A 14,817-nucleotide genomic window follows, 5' to 3' on the forward strand; every position below is an offset into this window, starting at 1 on the left:
TAAAGGCCCCCGGGGAAACGGCGCGGTGCCCTGGGGTCCCTGCGGCAATACCATCCGCTCCCCTGATTCCCGTCCCTCTGCAGCGCCTACAGTAAAACACCTTAACTCAGCTCCGGGAGAGGGGAGGGAGGGGAAGGGACCACCTTCAGAGTGCAGCTGGAACTGGAAGCTGTCTGCCTCAGCCGTTAGAAATATGTGGAGAAATTACCTATCATTCCCTGTAGAGACATCCAGCAACCATCCCAACCCAGCTTTTCAGCTCGGTGATAATATGCTCCTATCAGTTTTAATAGCCCCATGCTGGATTCAGGAGGTATTATGGATTGTACAGCAAGCATATTGTCATTAAATTAAATTTTCAGAACATTCCCCAGCTCATCACAAATACCACAGAGAGTAATCATAATCGGTTCTCAACACATGTGTAATTGCCTTCAGCTGGCGTTTTTTACAGTTGACATTGTTCAGCAGTGATAAGGTGATTGGTGATTTGAATACACAGCTTGTTTCATAGCTGCCGTAATTGAAATATGGTATGTGTGAATGGAAGATTACATTAAGACCTAGGATAATCACCTGACATGAGAGTAATTGAGTCTACAATCTGCCACTGAGTCTCTCAGGGAGGGCTGAAATGAAAAGAAGCCATTAGTAGATTATGCCACTGCTGGCTCGGCTCGGCGCTGCTCGGCTCGGTGCAGCTCTGGAGCGTTGGGATGGCATTCCTGGGCGGCGGGATGGGCATCGCCGGCTGGCCCGGGCTCGGCTGCTCCGCCTCAGGCCAGGCGGCACCGCCGGTACAACACTGAACTTTTTCCTGGGAGCGGACGGGGCAGAGAGGGAGCCTGGCTCCAGAACAAACACTTTCTGCTGGCTCGGGAAATACTGCTGCCGTATCGTCCCAGTGGCGGAGACAGGAAGTCCGATGTCTCCATCCCATCCCATCCCATCCCATCCCATCCCATCCCATCCCATCCCATCCCATCCCATCCCATCCCATCCCATCCCATCCCATCCCATCCCTTCAGGAAGGATTCTGTGTGTGTATAGAAAAAGTACAGCGTGAATTCCTGATGGGTTCAAGCGTAAATGGTCAAACTCCAACTATCATTTAACTGCTTAAGGAGGGACCAAGCGTGTGGAATCTGAAGATGCAATCAAAAGAGAGCCCTTATTTCTTAGTTGTTTTCAGGATGTGGGCTACATGAGATACTCTCTTTAAAAATCACACTTTAAAAGTACACTGAGGTTAATTATACAATGGGTAACTGAAAGGAACAGTTGTGTCTAACCTTTAAATATAAATGTAATAAGGTGCCTGCAAATCTGAAACAAATATTTACTCCAGGTGTCCAGACTTAATGGACAAGAACATAATTGCTTTTTAAGGAGAATATTTTATTTGTTAGTCACTGAGGATTATCTTGTGATGGAATAGTCTGTCTTCTTTCTTTATTTCTTCTTCTGAAAAGTGGTATGTTTCATTGAATTTTTGTTGTTCAGGTTGTTTTTTTGTTTTTTGTTTTTCCATTTTTTCCCCAATCTACTGTATATACAGATCACCAACCCTGAACAAAGAAGAATTACAAACCCAGCTGAGATAAACATGTCAGAATTACTGTTAAGAGGCTGATGCCCAGAGTGTTTAATGATTTGAAAAGATGATCAAGCATTTATGCAGCTACCCCTTCAAAAATTATCATTGAGCCAATGATAATCCAGTTATAATAATGAGCACTGAGTCAATTAAGCTTAGCATGCAGAGAAACTACTTTTTATTATTAAATAACTCATTCTCTTCCATTTTCAAAAAATAAAATTTGAATTATGAAACCAGCAATTTTACTGAAAAGCCATAACATTTAGGTTAGAAGCCTATATAAAAATCTTCATCCAGCATAGCATGACTAGCTTGTAGGGTGTAATTCYGTCAGGATCTGAGGTTCTCCTTTGAGATGTTGTGAATCCCCACTCTCTCACAGCTTTACAGTGTATGGTAATTTTCAGAACCCAAAATCCAGCTCTACTATCGTGGAATTTGCTATAGGACACAGAACTCAGCACACCGTTTTCCGCACACAACTGATAGCTACTTAACAGTTGCCTGGCCAATTTTAGGTTGGTTTTTTGTTGGTTTTTTTTTTTTTCTTATACAACCTCTTCGAAATGGGTTTTGTAACTAGCAGAAGAATCTTGCACATTTTTCTCAACTATTTCTGAAGTCTAAACTCTCTCTAGCACTTGTTAGAACAAACCTAAAAATGCAATGGTAAAAGAATAGCTGTTAGGCTTCTTTATATTTGGATTCCACTTGTAACAACATTAGGCAGAAGGAAATTTTTAGACAATTAAGGTCTATATAATCCAATGCAGTATCGCTAAAAACAGAAGGATATGGGACTGGATGTAGCTGCAATAGTGATGTACAAATGTACAAATTGCTAAATAGTGCAGTATCTTCCTCGTCACAGCATACACAGCAAGCACCCAAGGTTGCTGCTTTGAAGGCTACAGCTGTCCCAGTGAGCCCACACCTTTGCAGAGTCAAAGACTCTTTGATTTGCAAAAAAAAAAAAAAATAGGAAAAACATAACTAATTTTATCTGGAAGATATTGAATAGCGATAAACATGCAATAGTTAATATATTTTCAATCACTTAAAACCCCCCCTATTTAAGGTTTTAATGAACCCTAGCCACTTAAGTTACCCCACCCACAACCAAAAATCATTTAGAAGTCTTACTCTCATTTATGCAAAAATACTTTGCCTTTGAAAATCCACTTATCTTGATTGAAACTATGATGKTAAAGTCACTTGGATTTAACCAGAAGATCAGCAAATGAAAAATAATTCTCTAAGCAATCAACTCCGAGAAGTGCTTTAAACGGATCACTCAGTTATGCTGTGAGCAGCCTGCATGGTTCTTTTTGGACRTGAAATCCTTACTTGATTTTGTAAAATTTGGTGCAGATTTTTTTTTCCTAGATCAAGAGATACAGGGCATTCAACAGTATGATGCACTGTAACCTAAGAAAATTCTGAAACTGGGTATTATTGATGAGCAGTAACCATCCAGAGCACAAGAGGACTTGTCAAACCTCTGGAGAATTTGCATGAAGATCTGTTATGGGGGTTAAAAACCTGCAGTTGTACAATGAAAAGCTTTTGGGGAAGGTCGGCAGGTGCAAACATGGAGGGAGAAAACTGACTTACTTATCTTTGAAGGATAGAGAAAATAGGATCTTCATTAATTTTAGTGTTACAGGTTAAAAAAAAGCCTGCTTGAGAAGAGTATCTGAAGGTAATTCTGACCAGCAGAACCTGAAAGGACCCTTTTATCTCATTACTGCCTTCAAAGAGACTACAAATTATTCTTTCCAGTARCCTTCAAGTAGCTGATTATTTCACCTGATTTTTACTTTTGGGATCAAAGAAACAGCCTCTGCTTTTTATCTAATATGTCTTAYGGCATTGACAATTCAGATGTTCTCATTTCTCCTTTTTGAGAAGTGTGTCTAGTTTATTGCACTTGTCAGGCAAGTCTTTGGTGAAATGTTGMCAATGGGCTTGTCTGCTAAGCCCATTAAGAAAAATATCCCAATCATAAGATTATCCCTACATAGTTATACACCTGTCCATATTACATGTATTTTAAGAACTATGATTTCAAGCCAGAAGAAAAATCCTTCTTTCCTTTAGCTATGCTAAACTTTCCTCTGCTAAAAATTTCACTAACATATATTGAAAAATTTAAGACAAGACCCTGCAACTTTGCAAGTAGGGCAGACAGTCATGACTTTGGTTTGTTTGACTATAAATTGCTGAAACAATGCAACTTAAAAACAATACAGTAGTACTGTATGACACTGTCAATATCATTTATAGCACAATTTTACACAAAGGCAGGAGTATCATAAAAAAAGAAGGAAGTCCTATCAGGTGCCCCACAATACCTTATGTCATAAATAAGTCAGATTTCTTAGAGGAAAGCAATAAAGTTCCAGCAGATTCGATTTTTCCCACTAAATAATCACCCTGACCTTTTTCACTAACTTCACAATAACAGTTCTTGAAGAAGCAAGCAAACACAGTGAGAGATTTGTATGGCACACTCATGTCTAAAGCACGAAGGGAATGTAGAAGAGCATTGATAGTACTAGTATATAAAAGACAACATAGAATATAAAGCAAAAAAGGATACTAATCAAAATCAGTGGGCTGAATATTTATAGAGTTAAGATACTGGATGCAGGAAAAATTGCACAACAGTATTTGGAAATTTTAAAAGTCTCTTGCAAGAGAAAAACACCAGAAACATATTCAAACCCCTCCAAACTGTTTCTTTTACATAGGAAGCTGTTTTAGGCATAGTTATGTTGTAAAAATTGGTGAATTATTGGTGAAATAACACCAGGCATGAATTTGGCACCAGAGGATATATTGTTAAGCTATTTAATTCAGAATTCCAGATTCCTGGGTTTTTTGTGGCTTGTTTTAAATTAATAAGTAGTAATTACTAAAAGTAATTACTTCTACTGGAAATACTTTTCTATATTACCACCAGATCAATAATCTTGTCTTTCTATTGTTAGATTTTCTGAAGATAATTCATACATTACACAAGAGAAATATTCCTAGAGGTTCTTGCAATTATTTTRTATCAGAGGATGAAGAATTAGATTTTTAAAACAGCAACAATTAAAGTCTTGTTCTGTCACTTTTAAAATCTGAAAAGAAAAATAGTTGTTTTACAAATGATAAAAAARATCACAGACAAAAAGTTTTATCACATGAGCAAGGTACAAAACAAATACGAGGATAATTGATTAAAAGAAATAAGCCTGTAAATGTTGGTGCCAGGAAGAACTGGAATTGGTCTTTACTTACTGAAACAAAATCAAAGTATTTAAATTAGAAGAGAAGGTGGCACAAAGRCTGCAGGATCAGTACAATATTACTTTCTGGAAAATTAATTTGTTGCTGCTACTCTCCAAGTGCCCAAAATCATAAACATGGCAAGTGCTGTGCAAGCATAGAGGACTTCAACAATACAGGGGGGTGTTGTTGCTTACATAAAGGGAAACTTTATAATTAGAGTTATTATAATTTTCCTTCTTCCAGCTATCAAATTGCATTCACATAAGTAAAGATTTCTAAGAATATAACTCTCTTTCTTAAATAAATCCCTGATGCATAGAAAACCACAGTCTTTTGAAGGTTGTATGGTAATGCATCAGCTGGCCAGGTATCTTCAGTTCTCAAAATGACTTTTGTAGAGATAAGTTGTGCATAGTTTATTTGTGCAAGTACTGAAAGTACTCATGTGTGATGAAACTAAAACCCCAGTGCCTTCTGTCATTATGTAGTTAATGATCAAGGTTTGTTGTTCTGATATGAATCTTTGTATATTAGCACATGCTATGCGCTCCACAGTTGCACTGTTACATGTTTACTATTTTATTTTTTCATTAATCTCCATGCACAGTTGGTATAGCTCTTTAGTATGAGTTCTCTGATAGTGTCTTGTGTTACTTCTTCATAGTATCAATATCATTTATGAAATATAATTATTGCAGCAAATAAAATTAAAGACTGTTTCTAAATGTGACTTCTTACTGATCCTCACTGGAATGCAATAGCTTTTCAGATGAAGACAGCTACAATTATTATTCTGAGGTTTTTTTGACTTTCAAAACCTGTAAATTTTGCTATCTGTAAAAAGGAAAAGCTGAGTAAAGAATATAAAAAAAAATCTTAAGAAAGAATAACTGCATCAGTAATGAATCAATAGATGAGATTCCAGTTGTAGTGCATTGGGGTATGTAAATAATGAYAATTCTTCATTCACCAAATGTCATATTTAAATCTTTCATACTCACAGTGATTCTAAAAAGCAGGGTTCAGGCTGTCTCCTGTGTACATGGAAAGCTGTGGTTGATTCAGGTCTCCAACAAAGACTCAATCCTGCTTGATTAGTTCTAGCAGATACTTAGCAGTTGCCCASCCTAGAATAAGTTGTCATTACTCTGCTACTATATTAGCTTAGGACCTCGCCATTAAAGAAGATGTACTTTTTCTTACTCAGTGTTAGTGCCAACCCTGAAATAAGAAGCACGGTACAATTCCAAAATGCCCCAAAGTTACTCTCTGGAGACAAGGCTGTTGATGACTTATCCTAGATCAATCATCATTGAAGGTCGCCTGTCCTATTTGGCAATATTTGTTCAGTAACTAATAAAGATCAGCCTGCAGTTATTTATATTAGGTTATCATCTCTCCAGGGTGAAGCTTAATCCATTTTACAATGTTTTTCCCAACAAGACAACATGAGTTTCTCTGTCTGAAAATGAATTAAGTGCATGGTTTCTAAATATGGGATCTGACATTGTTCTTGTTACAAAAAGCAATTTATTCCCCAAAAGGCTTATACTTCAAAGGTTATATAAAAAGGTTCAAATATCAGTGCTATCCATTTTTCAATTACTGGGCTTCCTAACACCACTAGCTTTTGGACAGATAAGCAGTGGTATCAGTTTTCTTATTCAACACCTCATAGGTTTCCAATTCAGCATCCCAGAGAAAGCAAATTTATTTATTTGAAGCAGGAGTATCCCGRTTGTTTCCCACAAGACTATATGTTATATCAAATGGTATCTTAAAAGGATGTTTATGAAGCACTAGATACTAATGATTGTGATTATTSCTGTAGATTAGAATGCTTGGTTGTGGACAGACTTCCTTGTCAATTTAAAATTTTTAATAATAGAAATAGATTTCACCTACCAATGAAAAATGAAGTACATTTGTGAAATATGACTATTCTGAGGTGATTCTGTCTCCAAACATCATAATAAAGTTCTAACAAAAAACAGTGAGAATAACAGACAAAACTTTTGCATAACATTCTGTTCGTGGTTTCAGTAACAATTTGCAATATCAAATTGGAGGAAGATAACAATAATAATATTTTTTACAATAAAAATGGCTTTYAATTTTGAATAAAATGTTCTCTCATCAAGATAACATTCAAGTATTATAAGTAGTTAGTATATTGAAACGGTTTTTCTTTGCAAAGTAAAAAAATCCTTTTGCTATAATTTCTGGCCATACTTTATGGACAAGCATACATACAATACAGACAAGTTTTGACATATTTTTATTGGCAAACTGTCATGGGAAATCTTTCAGAGTTATGGATCAGCACTGAGTCATAGCAACAGGTTTAGGGCTTGCTTCTGCCAGGAATTTCTTGGAGGAGGAAAAATGATGTTGATGAATTCTAAGCCTGAGTGGGAAGCTTGGTATGAGAGGACAGTTACTTAATCTGCCAAAAATACTCATCTGATGCTGATTGTAGAAACTTATTGTTTTCCATCTCAGATGAATTTTGSGGTAAGAAATGATATGTGTTGATCTGAATTTACTTCCAAATTATGTCTTTTATTTAATTATTATTTTGAAAAAGCAATATTTCATTTCTCAACATGTCAGATTGATATTTCTAAGGCACTAGGGGGAAAAAAAAAAGAAAATAAATAGACAAAAGGAAAAAGGAACTACTACAGAGAAATTGTTCAAAAACTGAAATTTAATACAAGTGAGCATAATGAATTAAGCAGTCATAGCTGGTACATTKAAGGAATATGCAAGGCCATTCTTTGTTCAGAAAAGACAGAAATACTGCACAGTAAAATCATCATGGTCTATCTTGCAAAAAAAAACCTAAACAGATCCATTAAGTAGATAAGACCAATTATGTTTCACAGGTAAAAAAAAATGGGGAAAAGTTTAAAGGAGAAATATATTCTTCTAGGTTCTTTGTTATGTTATCATTTGGCTGGGGGAGAGCTTTGCAATGCAAGTKGTAAAATTCTTATTGTCAGAAAGTGTATGGGTTTAAGAAATTTTAAGGAATAGTGAATTAAATTATGGATTTWAAAAGAAATTATAGCAGGATAAAATAAAACACTGATTCATGAAAGACAGGTTTTCCCTGGCTTTTTGCTGAAACAAGCCATACTTTACAGCTATGAAACTAGTAAACTGTAGATGTCAAAAGACAAGAAAAAGGAAAAAAAGGAAAACTATGTGGAAAAATAACAATAGAGGTGGAGATCTATCTAATATAATAGCTACGGATCTGGTTACAGGAAGACCTACCAGAAGTTGTCCTAAATGGACAACTATGAAAAGAAGGGGTTCCATGGTTCCAGCCAGGATTGGTCTTGGAGCTGAATGCAGAGACCAAAATGCTGTGACACTGTCAGCTTCAAGGAAGATTATGCACAAAAATCTGAGAGATGYAATTTTCTGCAACACAGAATTTTAATTTTCCAGATGTTCATGATATGACTTAATGTGGTTGCAAAAGGACAAGTATGACTTAAAACACGTRTGGAAGTTTATCCATTGGCGTTGAAGAACTGATAACATTATACAACAAACTGGGACCCAACATCATCTGGAATAATGTGTAAAACTGTGATAATTCATGCTCAGGACAAAAATTTAAAGTGAAAAGCAGGAGGTAAGTCATTGTCCTGAGAAGCAAAATCTATGAAAACTAAAACATATTCCACTAGTAATAAGGGGGTTGAAAAGATACATTTATCTCTAAATGTTTTGTGTCAGTCAACAAAAAAAAAGGGGGGAAAAGAGTTATCTAAGCAAAAGTACAATCATGTCACAAAATAGGTCTGGGATATGAATGTCTATGAGTTAATACAGTCCATAAAAAAAGAAAAGAGATTCTCATCATAAGACAGGTAATATTATTTTCAGCTAGGGCAGTGAGATGGAGAAATCAAACTGTTGACAGGGAGCTATGTAGATTTTATAAGTAATAGAGTTGATAGCCATGACAAAKGACCTAGACCCTGTGTTTCTGGTGAGAAAAGAAAACATGCACAAAACTGAAATGAAGCTCAATTGAATTAAGTAGGCTATTTATAAGATAAGATGTACTTCTTCATGCCAGGACTCATGAAGAGATTTTTTTATACGTGTTCCTAAGAATTTGGAATAATTGATCCCTCTCCCATTTTCCTTCTCAACTCTTTCAAACTGTTTACGTGTGAATCTAAATCCTGCTTTTCTGTATRAAAGATTTTATTAGAGCATATGAGATTATTGAGGTTGGGCAGCTAAACCTTCATTGCTTCATGTAACTACATCMGGGTGTTTCCAAGACAAAATTCAGCTGAGGGAAGAGCAGAATACCTGGTTAGCCTGAATAAATTAATACCAGTTACAGAACACTTATTTCTGTTTGATATTAGCCTTACCAGCTTCACTGCAATGTGATGCAGAAATACTGAACTATGAAGGATTTAYCATTTTTTTAGAAGTGAAGTAACTGAGTTAGCATGCAGTTTAAGTGCCTGCTTGAAAGYCCTAAATTTATCSCTCCTTTAAAATAGTTGCAGAATTTGTATTTGTAGGATATTTGTAGCTGCTAAGTTCATACTTAGGTAAGGGTGTAATTACTGTGTAATGTGTATGCAGAGGTCATAAAACAAGGCTTTGGATTGCTTACATTTTGTTCCTGTGGACAAAACAAGAATCTCAGCTGGTACTTGGGGGTTTATCTTAACTAATATCTCATACCCAGGTCTCACCTTAAAATCTATCTTATTGTAACYGTTTCAGTCATTTACTTGCAACATTCTGGTACTATAGCATAAAAAATACTGCTATTGCTGTGGTGTGGGGTCAAGTAATCAGCATCTATCATTCCAATATTATTATTTACATAATGTTCAATTTTGATGTTCATATTCATGTATATTTCTTTAACATTTCTAAACCTGGATGTGAGCGCGACATCAGCTATTTCATGAAATTCTTTGAATTAGGCATCTTTGTTATACTAGTAACGGTTAGTAAGATGAATACACWAGCCTAAATTAGTTATTTTCTTCCCTCCATTGATAATTAGCACTAGAGGGGATGAATATGAGTTACCTATTAACTCCAATTGCTATGTTTAGCAGTGCATCCAGAAAAATACATTATCAGTCACAGTAAAATCCTGTTTCTTTTCTTGTATTTATTTTCAGAAYTTACCAGAAAAGGGAAACTTATAGCTGTGACAGACCCTCACACTGCACTTTGTTCAAAACAACGGTTGTTTATGTTGTGTATTTGGCATATGAATACCCASATTACTGTTTAACAGTGTTAATTTCTTCTGACTATAAAAAGTGCAAGTGGAGTATTTACCATGATGATATTGGATTWACACTGTAGAATTATATTTATATAAATTATTTAATCAAATGCAGTCAAATTCTGGCACAGTGAGGTATATAGGGTTAGCTCCATGGACTTGGGTAGAGTCAGGAAATAATTTGAGCCTATTATTTAAAATTAAATACATACATAAATATGTATCTTAGTACATAACTTTGCAAAATCATCACTACTTCCACATCAGATGCTTCACCTTCATGAAACAGCTAATAGTTATTTTCATGTGGTTCAGAAACTCTTATTCTATTAATGACTCCTAATGTTTATATGTATTTATATAAATCGTTGTGTTTGTAGCTTAAAGTAAACAAGCTCTTATCGTTTAGCTGATGAGTTATATTGAAATACGAAGCTTAACACACTGTAAATTATCAGAAGTAATGAATAGTTAATGCATGGATCTGCACACAACGATACCATAATTAATAGTGTACAGCATATCTGGTCAAATAAATCTGCTCATAATTAAACTAGTTACTCCTGCTTTTATTTTCCCCTCAAGATAACTGGCATCTCTAGTAACTATAACTGCAGRATACAACATCAAAGTAAAAGGAGAAATACTTAAGTAAAAAGATTCACTCTGGTCAAGATGAGACAGGAGAGTAGACACCTAGATATTCAAAGCCAGGCGGTTAAAAGTCTGAATAGAGGCCTGCTCATAAGTGTTTCACTCTGACAGCAGCCTAGACAGTAAGCCCAGCTTCCATTTATGTGGAAGAGAACTTCCTCTCCTTGTGACAGACTTGTGATACTGTATTTTATCTGCATATAGCATCACCAGTGTTACTGTACTTCATGTAATAACCAGTGCCTCTGTAATGACTATTGTCATGGAAAGTATTTGTTRATTATGAAATTGAAATCAATCTCCTAGATATTTTTAAGTATCTCAGAGAATGGCCTTAGAATTCAAAATTGCTTTTTCCAGATGGGTGACAAGCAAAGAAACAGGATGCAGTTGAAAAGAGGTACAAGGGAAATAATGCATTTTGGGATAATCTGGAGCAGAAATGACAGAATAGAGGAGGATTGGCTCATTACTAGGTCTGGAAAAGAGTCTGAAAGATCAGATAAATATAAGAAAGCAAATCTAACTCATCAATGTCATATAGTTCCAGAAAAACAAGTATAATATTGTCTTCTAAAAAATGCACCATGGGGTAGTGCCTTCACTCTTCTCAGAAGTGGAAGAAAAACATGCTTTGGTAGATATTGTGTGTAGTTTTGAGTAATGCACAGAAGACATGCACGGACTAGACAAACTCAGACTAGACAAACTAGTTTGCAACAGATTGTCTCAGTTTCCAGGAAGTTTATATTTTGAAAAAAAAGATGGAAATCTTTCAGACTGTTTCATCTGAAGGAAAAAMGACCAGAGGTAAAACTGCTGCAATTACATCAAAAAACTCTGCTTGTATGGATAGAAAGGAAATAACATGTAAAATTAAGTGCTATGATRTTTAGCACAAAATATTTATCTTGCTCTTTTCAGGATATTTTCAATAAATCCTCATGAGATGACAGAGGAGTGTGGAATGCTGCAGGTCCATGTTATTTTTCCTGATAAAATGGAGGACATTTGTTCTATTCCCTATTATGTGGTTTACAATACAAATAGTTTAAAATAAGCGAATTATTCTTACTCAGCTTTGGAAGGAAATCATAGAATAAGCTGAGTTGGAAGGAWCCCATTAYTATCATCAAGTCTAACTCCTGGCCCTGCATAGCCATCACTAAGAGTCACACCGTGTGCCTGAGAAYATTGTCCAAATGCTCCTTGAACTCTGTCCGACTTGGTGCTGTGACCACTTCCCTGGGGAACCTGTTCCAGTGCCCAACCAAACTCTGGGTGAAGACTTTTTCCTAATATCCAATTTAAACCTCCCTGACTCATCTTCATACCATTCCCTTGGGTTCTGTCACTGGTCACCATGGAGAAGGATCAGTGTCTTTCCCTCAAAAGGAAGTTGCAGACTGCCATGAGAACTCCCCTCAGTCTCCTCTTCTCCATGCTGAACAGACCTCAGACACTCCTCATACGGCTTCTCCTCAAGGTCCTTCACCATCTATGCTGCCCTCCTTTGGACCCTCTCTAAGRTTTTAATGTMTTTTTTATGTTGTGGTGCCCAAAATTGCACCCGGGTCTCAAGGTGAGGCTGCACCAGTGCAGAGCACAGCAGGGGGACAATCAGGGCCTKCTCTGGTGTTTTGGTTATCTGCCTACTGGGAAAAGAAACAGCTAGAAACTCAGGAGGGAAGTACTGACTAGAGTGACAGAGTGGTAAAGCACATTCTGCTTCCCAGTATTTGCTATTTGCTGTCTGTGACAGTTCCTTCTTCATTACCCTGCCTTTTTTTGAATTCCACTGTGAATTTGTCTSTTTACTAATTCTCAGGGCTCTACTTGCTTAAGAACGCTTTGAAGAAATAGCCATTAGCAGAGATGAAGGTATAGTCAAGGGATTTTAACAACAGTTGTGGCATTTCCTCAGTCATTGTGACATAGACTTGGCTGCTCCAAGTCACTTTGTAGGTGTCAGTCCTAGAGCTAGACCCAAGAGTTAGCTTGGAAGACATGCCAATTCCAAATGGAGTTTCATAACTTATTGGTCAGCACTTGACCAATTTTTTCAGCATTAAAACTTTTACTAGTCAAGTTATTGGCAATTGCAGAAATATTAGTTACTGTTATTGTATTTATCCTTCCTCTCCTGTTTGCCCTTTATGCATACAATGTATTTTGTGTCATAATTCAGAGTACTCATTCTGTGTAAGGAGCTCAAAAGTTTTTAATTTCTGTCTGGAGGAAATTTGGTTTCATTCTTAAATGCCTAATTCAGGGTTATTGATACCACAAGGTGAGAAAACCCGCACAGTTTTTGTAGGTACATTCCCAAGAGAATACAGTAAAATCAAAGTCTTCRGTCATTCTCATATCCACATGGGCACACTCCTGAACAATATAATTCAAATAGTGATGCAAAGACAGTAATGCTCTTCACTGAATTATGAATATATGGAATAATTGACGTTTACAGCCAAAACCTTTCCATTATGATAGAAAAAGCAGCATTTTCCATCACAATGAATGCAGCAATACAAAATAATAATTTAAAATATGATGCTGATTTCTAAGTGGATAATTCATGGCTTCTAATTAGCTCGGAAAGAAAATCTCTTGTACCATGAAGTGTACAGATGTGTTAATCTTGGCTGAACATTCTTCAGCAGATATACTGAAGAAATACTACATAATGCAATAAGCTGGATATTCATGCTGAGAATGAAATTCAGTACTATATTGTAAAACCAGTTAATTTGAATTGGTTATTTTCTATAGCAGTGTAATGACATATGTGATATCAAAGTGAAATCTTGCTATTCCTCTTTTATTTAGTAATCTCTTATGGCATCTGTGAGGAAAATATTTAATCCACACAYAGCAAATGTACCTAAGAGACACCGGGCTTCTCTCTCTCTGGCTTGTGGAGCTTTGTTTGCTTGTTTGTTTGTTTGCTGTTCATTGAAAATAGAATTGTGTACATCATATTGCCAGTAAAGGAAATTTAAGTTGCCCAAGTGTAGCTGATGGATTTGCACAGCTGGAAAAAGAGACTTGCTTTGGCATCTGGAAATTTTACTGTTTATGAGGTTGTGAAAATGTGGACATTCAGACTGGAGTAACATTCTGGCAACAYGGTTGTAAATTGTATACATATGAGAGGTTTTGAGTGATGGCAATCAACTTTGGTCACTCTTCYGGGTACAATTGAAATCACGGCATTAGCCTTGATATCAGTTGAACTGTTTAGGTTCCTCTGCACCACTCTAAATGTTATAGAAATTAAAGATCCACCTTCTTTTCAAATCTGAGGTAAGCATTTCTGCTGTGCCGGAAATTAACATAGTAGGCCAACAGTAAGCCAAAGCAGCACTGCATCAGGAAAGTTGTGCCATCTCCTATTTTGAACTGGAAAGAAGAGGCCAAACTGTCCTGCAAAAATCATCTCATTGGTTTTAATGGGCTTAGAACTGATCTGACTTGGAAATGTAGAGTGCATCATTCAGTTTAGTGTCTTGAAGATAAAAAATGCTATGGCTTACACAGCAACCATTTGCTTATGTTACAGTAATATTGTGAAGTAGTGGCATTAAGACACAGGCAGTACAGAAATACTGGTTAGCTTTAACCACATAATGAAGACATTAGCTGGGTTTGGAGAGACTTGAGATGTGCTAACTACTTTTCAGAGTTTTTGGTAGAAGCTGCAGGCTGGTTTTCTTATACTTTAYTATGCTTAACAAGTTGTTGCTACTTTTATGTTTTATGATTATATATATTTACAAGGATAAMATAAATTGAAAGATTATTTGGCCCTACCCAAGTATTTTTGCAGCTTGTGATAACCTGTAAACATGATGGAGAGATGCACAGGGGAAGGGAAAAGGTAATGGGGAAAAACATAGCCAAATGTCTCAGATTTATTGCATGCCTTGATGATTTAATTGAACTAAATTTCCCTTCCTTCCTTCCTTCCTTCCTTCCTTCCTTCCTTCCTTCC

The sequence above is a fragment of the Malurus melanocephalus genome, unplaced genomic scaffold (genome assembly GCF_030028575.1).
Source record: "Malurus melanocephalus ecotype Western Australia unplaced genomic scaffold, MMel_1.1 scaffold_288, whole genome shotgun sequence".
In the NCBI taxonomy this organism is placed as follows: domain Eukaryota; kingdom Metazoa; phylum Chordata; class Aves; order Passeriformes; family Maluridae; genus Malurus; species Malurus melanocephalus.